Genomic DNA, 12,811 nt, shown 5'->3' with positions numbered 1-12,811 from the left:
ACTTTCATAATATAAGAATTCATCAGGAATTAGATAGCCCCAATAATATTTCCGGTGTTAGATAGTCTCATACCATATCTCAATAGAGAAAATCACAAACTGTTCAATATAATTACCATGCTTGGACATTTCATATTTCGAACATTATTCCTTTAACTATTTCTACTGTCCCAAATTCCATAATATTCCCTTTACTAAGAAAACCAATTCATGAGGGAGTTTCAATCAATACATTTCTCGACACCATACCAGGATAGATCGTTTTACCAAAATTAACCTTTTTCGCTAGCTGCGATGTTGCGAAAATTAAACAATCTTTCGGTCAATCAGATATCTTTCTAGCTCATGTCTGTAATTATCAACCCATTCTCAATCTCTAATCATACTTATAACCATTCCATCATTGAACTCTTCGGTTTCTCACCTGGAAACTCATTCAACATAAATCTCAGGAATTTCCATTATAAAATACCACTTTGGTAAAGGGGAGGGGGTCGTAGGGCCTCTGACTCAACTCTCATATACACGTAACACAATTTTCATCATAGCAATCATATTTCAATAATGTCATTCATTTCGAGTAACTAACATTCATATTGATTTTACACTCACTTTCCAATTATCTCATTTAAACAAGTGTACTTATACATGTATTTCCATGTTTCCTAGATAATCTTACTTATCCATTCATTAAATCAGACAAGTCAAGCACATAATATCATATAAGGGCCAAACAAACATGGATAAGTATATCACAGTCTAAACTTTCATCTTACACATCATCATATACATATCATTACAATCATATATATTAGTCCAGGCAATTTAATACGTTTACTCAAGTTATACGAGCTTACCAATCATAATCATCCCAACCAATATACATGAATATTCGTCTTATCAATATTTTTGATAAGTTACTCAAACACATGCATTTATTCAAATAAATCGATCATATACATCATGGAATTATCTATTAATCATAGATAAGCTCATTTCACCATGTACACATTTCATGAATCCTCATTCGTACCTTTCCAAGTTTCAGTTTGTCATAACTATACTTTACTCGAATATTTTAGCATCACATTCAACATGGTCGGTATAGCTCGGTTAGAGAGTACCTTTGTCTAAACAAAGTGGTTCTCATACGTGTCGGGAGACATCACACTATCACGGATCGGTGGCATTTATAGTTGAACTTTTACACATGCTAGGTTAGTTTGAGAATTGACTAAACTATATATTTGATACCAATAAATGTAAAACCCCTCACCCGTATCCAACGTCGGGATAAGGTTCGAGGCGTTACCAGACTTATACATTCACAACATGCAAAACCTGGCCACAAAATTTCACCAAAAATTAAAACATCTCGAACACATGCATATCGTCCCTAATATAGGTCTTCGAAACCTATAATAAAACATTGGGGTGGTTCGGGACTAAACCAAGAACTTTGAAAAACTTTGGGCAACTTAACTAATTTTCTTGCTTCGGAGAGTTACATGCCCGTGTGGATTGGGCCGTGTGGTCAATTTCAAGGCTATTTTCCGAGCCAATTGTCACCCTTAATTACCTACATACACTTATGCATTTTCATAGCAATTGACATGGCATATTTGAGTAATTATATGTTCACAATCATGACACAAGCATGACATTCTTACAACAACACATAACATATTACCAACCATGCATGGCAAACAAACATATGCACATCACCAATATCAGACATAACATGAATAGCTAGATTTATAAGTCAGGATCATTAGCTCACTGAAGACCAATATATTTGGCCAAATTATAATAACACATGTTATAAAACTAGGTCCCTATACATGCTACTCACTTGATAATTTTAGCATATGTGTTTATACTGTCAAGGTGTTGGCTTGATAGTGTGATGTTGCCTCCAACGATCTCCAACCCCGAGTTAACCTGACAATACTAAAAGAAATGGAAAGGAGGGGGTAAGCTATGCTGTTAGTAAGCTCACATGAAAATAATAAGCAATTTACTAACATGCTTTCCATAGTAAAACTATCTCAATTGTACATTTACATATGTTCTGGTTCAGTTGTTTTCTTGAGTCATAGTCACTAAATCATTTATATCTAGAGCTAACGAATGCCAAATTAAGATCCGTAAATTTTCCTAGAAACTAGACTCATATATATTTCCACCATAAAATTTTTAGAATTTTTGGTCTAGCCAATAAGTATAGTTTATTATTTAAAGTCTCCCCTATTTTTCTGTTTGACAGCTTCGACCACTCTTCACTAAAATTTAATTATCTTTTGTTACCTAATTCAAATGAGGTTATAGTTTATTTATTCTAAAAATAAATTCAATAAGAAATCCAAAAATATAAATTATGTTCCTTAACTATTTTTGTACAATTTTTAATGATTTTTACAATTTAGAATAGGGTATCACGAAATCAGTCTGAACCAGTCATACAAAAATATAAATATCTCAAAATACAGAATTTCTTTGTTTGCTCTGTTTCTTTTATATAAAAATAGATTCAATAAAATTTAATTCCATTTCTCATTCCACTTCTAGTTCAATGTCTACTATTTTTGGTTATTTTTCAAAGTCACTCCCCTACTGCTGTTTTAGACTGTTTATCCCAAATTTCATTCCTTCACTAAAATTTCTTATTATCAACTTTCAAGACAATACTTATCCATATTCATCTTATCAAAAATTTAATAACATATCTAACTCATAATTCAAAACTCATATATTCATATTCCGGTATTATCCCATATATATTTTTTCACGTTAAATTTCATTTAGCAAACTTGTTTCTCCCGGTGAACACTTCGGAAAGTAACAATATCCGGTGGTTTTAGCACATAGCTCCACACTATTGGGCTAACATGTAATTGTGGCATACGCAGTTAGCGCCACTTTTCAAATTAACATGTATAACCGTGGCATATCCACTTAGCACCACGTTACATGTTTAACTGTGGTATATCCACTTAGCACCACGTTAATGAATCAATATATGTAACCGTGGCATATCCACTTAGCACCACGTTACATGTTTAACCGTGGTATATCCACTTAGCACCACGCTAATGAATCAATATATGTAACCGTGGCATATCCACTTAGCACCACATTACATGTTTAACCGTGGTATATCCACTTAGCACCACGTTAATGAATCAATATATGTAACCGTGGCATATCCACTTAGCACTACGTTACTTGTATCAATATGTGTAATCGTGGTATATGCACTTAGCACCATGTTACATGTATCAATATGTGTAATCGTGGTATATCTACTTAGCACCACGTTTTTTCATTTTGAAGGTTCAACTGAGATTTTCTCATTTAATCTTAATTCATCAACCACAAATCACCGTTTGTGTCCATTAATTGAACAATACTAAAACTTATTTCATTTGCACTCTCTTCACAAGTCCATTTCATTTCACATGTCAAACATGTACTCATGAGTTTCGAGTATGTACCTGTGCTATCTCTTAGCACAACCACTCATGCAAACAGGACGATCATATGCAAGATCTCATATTCTCGGTAATTACCCATTTCTTTTAAATATCATATTCCATCGAATTTCTATTAACATCAAATTCAATACAATTATAACAAATTATATTTCATGTATACCAATAATAACATGAATAATAGGCTTATTAAATCATGTGAACTTACCTCGGATCCAAAAATGACAATTTACCATTCTAGTCCATACCTTGTATTTTCCCTATTTAAGCCCAAATCTCGATTTTCTTGATTATTAAGCTTCGAAGCTTGGCCAAACCCTAACCATGGCTGCTCTTAGTACATTATGCTGTAGCAAGAAGAAAGGGACACATTTTGGGTTTAAAATTTGTCTTTTAATTTATTTTACCCCTAAATGACCAAAATGCCCTTTTTACTATTCTTTCAAATTTTACCCAACCAAGGCCATTTTTGTCCAACAAGTTATACAATGGTTTAATTATCATTTAAGGACCTTCCATTTAAAATTTCATGACAATTAGACACCTCTAACATGTAAAACTCAACTTTTGCACTTTTTACAATTTAGTCCTTTTTACTAAATTGAGTTCTCAAACATCGAAATTTTCGAACAAAATTTTCACGAAATCATTCCGTGAAATCTAGACCATAAAAATATAATAAAAATGAAAATTTCTTTATTGGATTTGTGGTCTCGAGACCACTATTCTGACTAAGCCCAAATCGGGATGTTACATAGCTTTTCTTGCGAGATTGATGTTCGAAAATTTGTTCTGGGATGTAGTTCCCACGCACCTTATTCGTTAGGAGATTGACCATATCATCCTTTTTCTTTCTCAAAAATTGAATGGGATCTGTTCGTTGTACAGAATCATAAAAAGATATAGGGGCCGCATAATACCTTGATATTTCCAAAGGTGATATCTAAAGTTCTTTTCCCCAAACAATTATCCAACGCAATGACATGTCTCATTCTTGATTCATTCGACTTCTTTCAGAGTGACATAAAATTCTTGGACAACCGAGATGCATGTTGGTTCATTGGTGGTGTACAAAGTTATTCCCAATCGAGTGTTTCGATTATATCTCTTGTCTCACTAGTCAAATATGCTAATAGTTCAGAACCTCTCTCTTGAAGTGAAGTTTTTCACCGAATCTCTCTAAAGTGTCTTTTCTTCTCCCTTTCTCAAAGATCTTTGAAATTATCAGCAATTGATTCTTCGTTGTACCGATTGTTGGTCATGGTTTTGGGGTTAAGAAGTAATAAAGAGGCATAAGATTTGCAGAATCTTGAAAAAAAAGGGTTTCAAATGTCGATTTGGGTGGATATAATAGCTTGAAGGGTATAGTAGGTGGCAAGAGCAATATATAGAAGCCATCTAGAGCCTTACTTGTTGTCCAAACTTGGTTGAAATATTTGAAGATCACATCGAATTAAGAAAGAAAAGTTGCCAAAAATGGCTTGCATGTCATGCCACAAAGGTGCATGGCACGACACAATACTAATTATTCCCCTATGTGTACTGAATTTGAGTGTGTGTCACGCCATAGGTAGGATGTGGTGTGACATGGCTTCGATTTGGCCTCTTCGAGATGTGTAAAGGGTCCTCGATTACCCATACAAGCACCCTACTAACGTCAAGCTCATTTCGTTGTCATCGAAAACCTAACTCCTTCTAATTCTAGCATAAAATACAAATCTAATTCATTGTAATATTTTAATTTAATAAAGAAGCTAATATTTTATTAAAGTAAAGGATAAGGTTTTTACAAAGAGAGAAAGTTGCAAGTAAAATGGAAGATTTCTTAAACTATTTTTCGATGCCTTGTTTAGGCTTCTTACATTGCTATTTATAACAAAAATCTTAAACTCTATTTAATTTTTCTTCAATCTCGCACAGTTTTTCTAATAAGGAATTTATTGTTGCTTCCACGTAATCCAATACTGCATTAATGATTACTTCCACCTGTCTTTGTCACATCATTGATAGTTACAATCAATTCTTTTTGTCTTCATTTGGATGCCTTATTGTTTAAGTCATCCCTAAACTTGGATGTAGATCTTCTACGTAACCTTCTTGGTTTTATCCTTCTTGGATATTATCTAGATTCATTAACTCTATTTCATCTAGATGTAATGAATCTTGTGACAGTGACAGTCTTGGTGAGTTCCAAAGCTCTCATGTGTTTCTGATTTCATCTATTATTTGTGATGGAAAATCATCTATCTCCATGTTAGCTATCTTTTTTAATAGTTTCACTGATTCTTCATCTCTATAATTCTGGATATTTCTAGTATCATCAGCCACTATCTTTCTTCAATCAGTCCAAAGTTTATAATCTTGATATTGAAGTATATGTTGAGCTGTTGTAATGACTTGAAAATTTACGGGTATCGAAAATCGTGTTTCCAAATTACTATTTCAAAAAATCGGGTTTGTAAATATTTATTAGAAATATTTACGAAGCTAGTTGAGTGATTAATTAGATTTTAGTTAAGTGGATTAGCTTGAATTAACGTTAATTTAGTGTAAGGACTAGATTGAATATAGTGTAAAAGTTTAATTATAGATAAAAGAAAAGTGAAGGGACTAAATTAGTAAATAACCCATAAAAGGGAATAGTGACAAATGTATGGAAAATATTGTTCCATATGTATGTATAATATACATATATTTATACTTAATACTTAAGTATATAATATAATAATATATTAATATAATAATTTAATAATATAATAAAACATAAAAGAAATAAAAGAAATAAACAAAGAAAAAGAAAAAGAATAGAAATGAAACAGAGAAGGAATTGGAAGAAAAAGAAAAGAGAAAAGAAAAAGAGAAAATTAGGGTTTTGAAGCTTGAAGTTTAATTTGGTAAGTCAATTAAGTCCCTTTCTTTATAATTTTGATGTTTTTGGAGTCCTAGAAAGAAATATTACTTGATGTAAGTGGAAATTTTGAAAGTTAGATGATTTTTAGACATGGGTTATGTTGAACAAATTGTTGAATTAGGTATTTAATTGAATAAATTTCAAGTTAGAATTGATTAAAGGATTAAATTGTAAAAGAAGCTATAAGTTTTATGTTTGAGGGACTAAATTGAAAGAAATTTGAAACTAGGGTTTTTACCATGAATATTTAATGTTTAAGGTGAATGTGATGGGAAATTGAATGGTAATGAAGTATGAATTGAGTGATAAAAGTAAAAGTGTTAATTAGGATTAAATTGAAAATTGAGGTTTAAATTGAATAGAAATTCAATTATTCATTGTGAATTGTTATTGTATTAATAGTATGAATTGTTTAATTTCCATACCTAACATAGTATCGGATACATCGACAAAGAAAGGAAAAGAGAAGGTTGACGAAGAGTAAACCAAGAATTACAGTTTGTATTTCTATAAACCGAACTTAAAAATTATTATTGCATTTATTACATATATATATAAAGTAAGTAATATAAAGGTAAGTAATGCTATTATTGTATTGAATTGAATTGAGTTGTGAATACTTGAATTGCAATGTATATTGACTATTATCTGAAAATTTAAGTGAAATGAATACCCTATTAACAGTGTCGGGCTAGGTTGGATATAATTGGCATGCCATAGGATTGGAAGTGTACAGGGATACTTCGACCATGCGTCGATGAGGCACTAATAGTGTCGTACTGTTACTTCGGCTTTGTGTCGATGAGGCACTTCGTGTGTCATACTATTTTTGTTACTTCGGTTTAATCCGATGAGGTATTATGTACCGCACTGCTACTGTTTACCTCGGCAAAGCCGTTGAGGCACAATGTGCCATACTGGTGTGTTGGTTGGATTCGTGTATCCACCAAAGTCTGAATCATGTTAATAGGGGTAAATTTACTGTACTGGACAACTAAATTATTGTGCTATTATACTAAAATTGTACTGTTATTAATTGACATATTATTGAACAGAATGTTTCGTTGAGAAAGAACTTTGAATACAAGTAATGCTATTAGATTTGAAGTTAATAGCTTAAATGCATTTTGTGTTAATATTTGTTTTTAAGTGTTGGTTTATAGAAATACCACTGAGTGTATACTCAGCGTACGGTTTGTTTTCGTGCCCAGGTTAGATACGAAAGCGACTAACAACTCAGCGTTCAAGCCAAGCCCGAACTCAAATACTTGGTGATGTATCTTATTTTGAGAAATGGCATGTACCTAGGTTATCTTTTGGAAATCATTTTGAATGTGAATGTTAATAGTGTAAGAATGATAATGGTTAACCCATGAATGCAAAGTTTATGTTTACAATATGGTTATTTATATAGTCTAATTTGAAGTGATTTAATTAGTACCAAAGTATACTGTCTGGAAGTTTTATGTTAAACACTTACTAATACACTCAAGTTGGATTGTAACATTTTGATGTTTATAATGTGAAATGGATGTACTTAATCATGTTTTGGATTCGTTGAAAGATTGGATTTAAATTTTGCTTGTTACTGAAGTTTGCAGGGTTGGTAAACTTGAACTATAAGGTTCATTTTGAGTCCACACGGCCTGGCACACGGACGTGTGATTAGACCGTGTGAGACACATTGCCCTTGCACGGGCATATGAATATACCGTGTGTCCCTTGCATCTAAAATTTGGCAAACAGAATGCTTAGGTATGGCCACACGGGCAGAGACACGGGCATGTGTCTCAGCCGTGTGAAGCACATGGCCACAGTACATGGGCATGTGCCTGGCCGTGTGAAAACTATACTAGGTTCGAATTGAAAATAAATCCACATGAGCTAAGCACACGGGCGTGTGTCTTGGCCATGTAAAACTAGTTTGTTCATAAGCAACAAGTCAGAGAAGTACATGGGTAGAAGACACGGGCGTGTCCTAGCCGTGTGAGTCACACGAGGTGGCAACACGGGCATGTCTTGAAATCACACGAGTGTGTGGTACTGTTCATTAAGGGAAATTTTGAAAATTTTATGAAAAATATTATAAGCATCCGAATAGATTCCGATTTATTTCTAATATCTTCATTGGGCCTCGAATGTCCGTTTAAGAGTCAATATGATAAATTATTGAATTTTATAATGATAAATTTTATATGATTCGTGATATAAACTGTAATGACCGATAATGCTCTGTAATCCTATTTCGATGTCGGAAAAGGGTTAGGGGTGTTACAGCTGATGTCATTAAATCAGTCCCTGCTTTGGGTCTAATAATAACTAAATTTTTTATAACACTTGTCAATGTTTTTTGTCAAGTGTTCTTTCTCTTCTTTGACAGTTGATAACTTGGGGCTTCCAATCATTCTTTGAATAATCCAAATTTGATATGACTGATCAAAACTTTCTTTTTCAGCAATACCAATAAGGCTACTTATTTGAATATAGAAATAATAGTAAAAATCATCTTGATTTACTATTTTTGATAATATAGACTTAATAATTGTAGGAAAATCTTTTAATAAATTGAAAGAAAAATTTTGAACTACTATTTCTTTAGCAAAACCCCATTCAATACTTTTTATATCAAATAGTTCATGATCAAGTCTAAATTTTACAATAGGAAAATTTTCATCTATATCATTTGTAAAAACATATGCTTGTAAGAAATATTCTGAAAAAGTATTTGTAAATCGAGCTTGCTGGTTGCAAATAGCTTTATTTATTTTTGTAAAAATTTCTATTGGTAATATTTTTCTAACTTTATTATATAAACATATTCTAAAAAATTTATTCATAATAGGATTGTTTGTTCCTTTATGATCAAAATATTGAAATATATTAAGAAGATTGTTTATCTCCTTAATATCCATATATCCATAAAATAGATTTTAATAATAAATCATGTGCTTCATTTTCTTGTTGTTTTTTCAACTAAAAATTGTGAAAATTTAGTAAGAGCTCTTCTGAAATTTGCTCTTTGTACAGAAATATGGGTTTTCTATATTTCATTAGTAAAATTATATAATTCTGATGGCAAACCTAGATTATAAAAATCTTTTATTTTTGGAATTTGTTGTTGTTTCAACAAATTTTCTACTCCTTTTATAATTTCAGAATAACTGGCTTGAAATGCCGAATTTGGATCTTGAGACCAAGGGTATTAACTTACCGTTCTTGGTGTAAAAAATAATTGAGATCTAACTGGTTGTCTTACCATTGGATAAGGAACATAATATCCCTGGTTAGGATAAAATGATGCCTATGGAGATATAGTAACAAATCCTTGATTAGGATTTATTAACTTTCCTTTGTTGGGTTTTTTATAGACAATAGTCCATTCTCCAACCTGTTCTAGTGGTTTTTTGCCTATATCCATAAGGCCTGCTAAGATAATCAACAATAATATTATCATTACCTTTCACATATAAAACTTCGAAATTAAATGTACATAATTCATTATACCATCTACTTCTCCTTGTTGGAAAATATGGACACCACATATATAATAAGGGTAATTACATGTTATTATTTACTATCATGATAGATTAGCCCAAATTAAAAGTGATCTAATTTGGTTAGAATTTTATTGGGCTTTAATTATTAAATAAAGTATGGTCAAATATGTGTAGATACTCTAGTAATTGAGTTCTAATCAAATTCTAATTAATGATGGGCTAATTAGAAATTGATTAGAACTATATGCCAAGGTTATAAATATTAGGGTTATGGTCCCCAAATTATACACAAGATATCTTTTCTAATAACCCATCATTAGGAAAGAGAGAGCAGATATTCTCTGAATTTCCTTTGTGCTAATTTGGAAGATCAAATCACCAAGATCCAGTAAAACTTCAAGAAATTCATGGATTCAAGTACGCTTCCACATCTAGTTTTGTTCTTGATTTATTCTTAATTTATTCTTGGTGATTTGATATGATAGATCCTGGATTATTAAGTTTTATTTCAGATTTATTTTACTAATCTAACAAGTGGCATCTGAGCCTCATCATGTTAAATCATTGGGAATTGATTAAAGTTTCTTCTTTAAACGATTGATTCATAAAATTTTATGGGTTTTATATTTCAGATATACATTGATCTTTGAAAGCTTATATTAAAGTTTTTTTTTTGAATTTATAAAAAAAATTAAATTTTCATTTTCTTTTATTTTTTTTCGATGGATTAAAAAAAGTTACAGTAAATAGACATAACTTAATTCATACATATATTTTGATTATATACATATATAATAAATGCATGTTGTTTTGAAAATTTATATAAATATATATAATTATCTTTTAATTTGATTGAAAGATGAAATTAAGGTAAATATTTTGAAACAAATAAATTTAGATTTTGGCTTTTAATTAAGGATATCTAATATTTTAAATAAACTAGTTGAAACAAAATGCCGCCAAAGTGACCTATTTTGTGTAGATTAGTTTATTTGAAATATTAAGATGATTATATGTTTTTGTGATTCATGCATTTATTAATTGACTCAAAGGTAAGTTAATATTTGGCAAAATTTCATCGACATCTATGGTGATAAATGTGTGACAATTATAAGGTATTTTATGTGAGCAATAAGTTAGTCCAAAGATTAATCCATTGTTTGACATAATTTATTGTCAATGTTTTATTGCTACAACAAGGTTACTGCTTATTGTTAATATTACTGTCCAAAGGCTTGATATTAATGCTGTGTTTGGTATCTTGAGATGGGATTAGCCATTATCTTGAATTTATTTTTTACTTATGAATATTAATTTAAGCTTGTTTTTTGTTCTATATTAAGCTAATTCATTTTCTGCTGCCACAATATTTGCTAATATAAATTCTATACCCATGCTTAATGGGACTAATTTTAAGGAATGGAAAAGGCACTTACTTATAGTGCTTGGCTGTATGGACATAGACCTTGCACTAAGGGAAGAACAACCTGCACCTCTCACTGCGGAAAGCACCCCTGATGTTAAGAGGGATTTTGAGAGGTGGGATCATTCAAATTGCATGAGTCTAGTGATCATGAAACACAGCATTCCAGAAGCCTTTAGGGGTACAGAATCTGAAGAGATTACTCAGGCCAAGGGTTTCCTTGATGATATTGAGAAACGTTCTGCTAAATACGATAAGGTTGAGATGACATCACTTTTGACTTTTTTGATGTCTATGAAGAATAAGGGTCAAGGAAACGTAAGAGAGTACATTATGGAGATGTTCCATACTGCTTCAAGACTTAAGTCACTTAAGATCGAGCTTTCTGAGGAATTACTTGTTCTTATGGTTTTGGTATCGCTTCCTGCACAGTTTAATCAATTTAAAATTAGTTATAATTGTCAAAAGGAGAAATGGACCCTAAATAAGCTCATTTCTCATTGTGTGTAAGAGGAAGAAAGGTTGAAGCGTGATAAGTCTGAAAGTGCTCATTTGGCTGATGCCCCTAAAGACAAGGGCAAGAAAAGAAAATGTCAGAATGAAGTTGCTAAGGGTCCAGCTCAAAAGAAACAACAACAAGCTACAGAGAGTTGTTTCTTTTGTAACAAGTCTGGACATATAAAGAAAGATTGTACCAAATATCATGCTTGGCGTGCAAAGAAAGGTATAATTCTTAATTTGGTCTGTTTTGAGATTAATTTAGCTTCAATACCTAGAAACACTTGGTGGATAGATTCTGGTGCTACTACTCACATAAGTGTTTCTATGCAGGGTTGCCTAAGTTACCGAAAGCCAAGTAATGGTGAAAGCCACATCTTTGTGGGCAATGGAAAATCGGTAGAAGTAGAATCGATTGGGCATTTTAGGTTGTTATTAGGAAATGGTTTTTATTTGGATTTAAAAGACACTTTTATTGTACCGTCATTTAGACGGAATTTAGTTTCTGTTTCTTTGTTGGAAAAATTTGGATATTATTGTTCATTCGGAAACAATCAATTTAGTTTCTTTGAATTTCAAATGTTATTGGAACTGGTTATTTAAATACTTATGACAACCTTTATTTGCTAGAAACAATTGCATCCTATAATGAAACCTTGCATGTGGAATCACGTGCTATTAAACGTAAATTATGTAACACCCTAAATCCCAAAAACCCTGTTAAAAATTATTTTGTGTGTATGCGACATGGATGTATGGTTGCCTTAGTGGTTTGGTGCTCTGGGAGTGTCTGGGAAGTTTTGGGTTCAAGCCTTGGCTTGAGCAATTTTTTCTCCTACTTGAATAAACCCTTTTTTTCCTGATAATAAGCTTCTTAAATTTATGAGAGGGTTGCATGTCAGAAAAAGGCTTGCTGATTTAGTGCTAAGTGGCGTGTTTCTATGCTAAAGGACCGGAGTTCGAGTCTTGTTGCATTCAAGAGTGCCTCTTT

The sequence above is a fragment of the Gossypium hirsutum genome, chromosome A06 (genome assembly GCF_007990345.1).
Source record: "Gossypium hirsutum isolate 1008001.06 chromosome A06, Gossypium_hirsutum_v2.1, whole genome shotgun sequence".
NCBI lineage: Eukaryota > Viridiplantae > Streptophyta > Magnoliopsida > Malvales > Malvaceae > Gossypium > Gossypium hirsutum.
Note: the sequence above shows the minus strand (reverse complement) of the source record.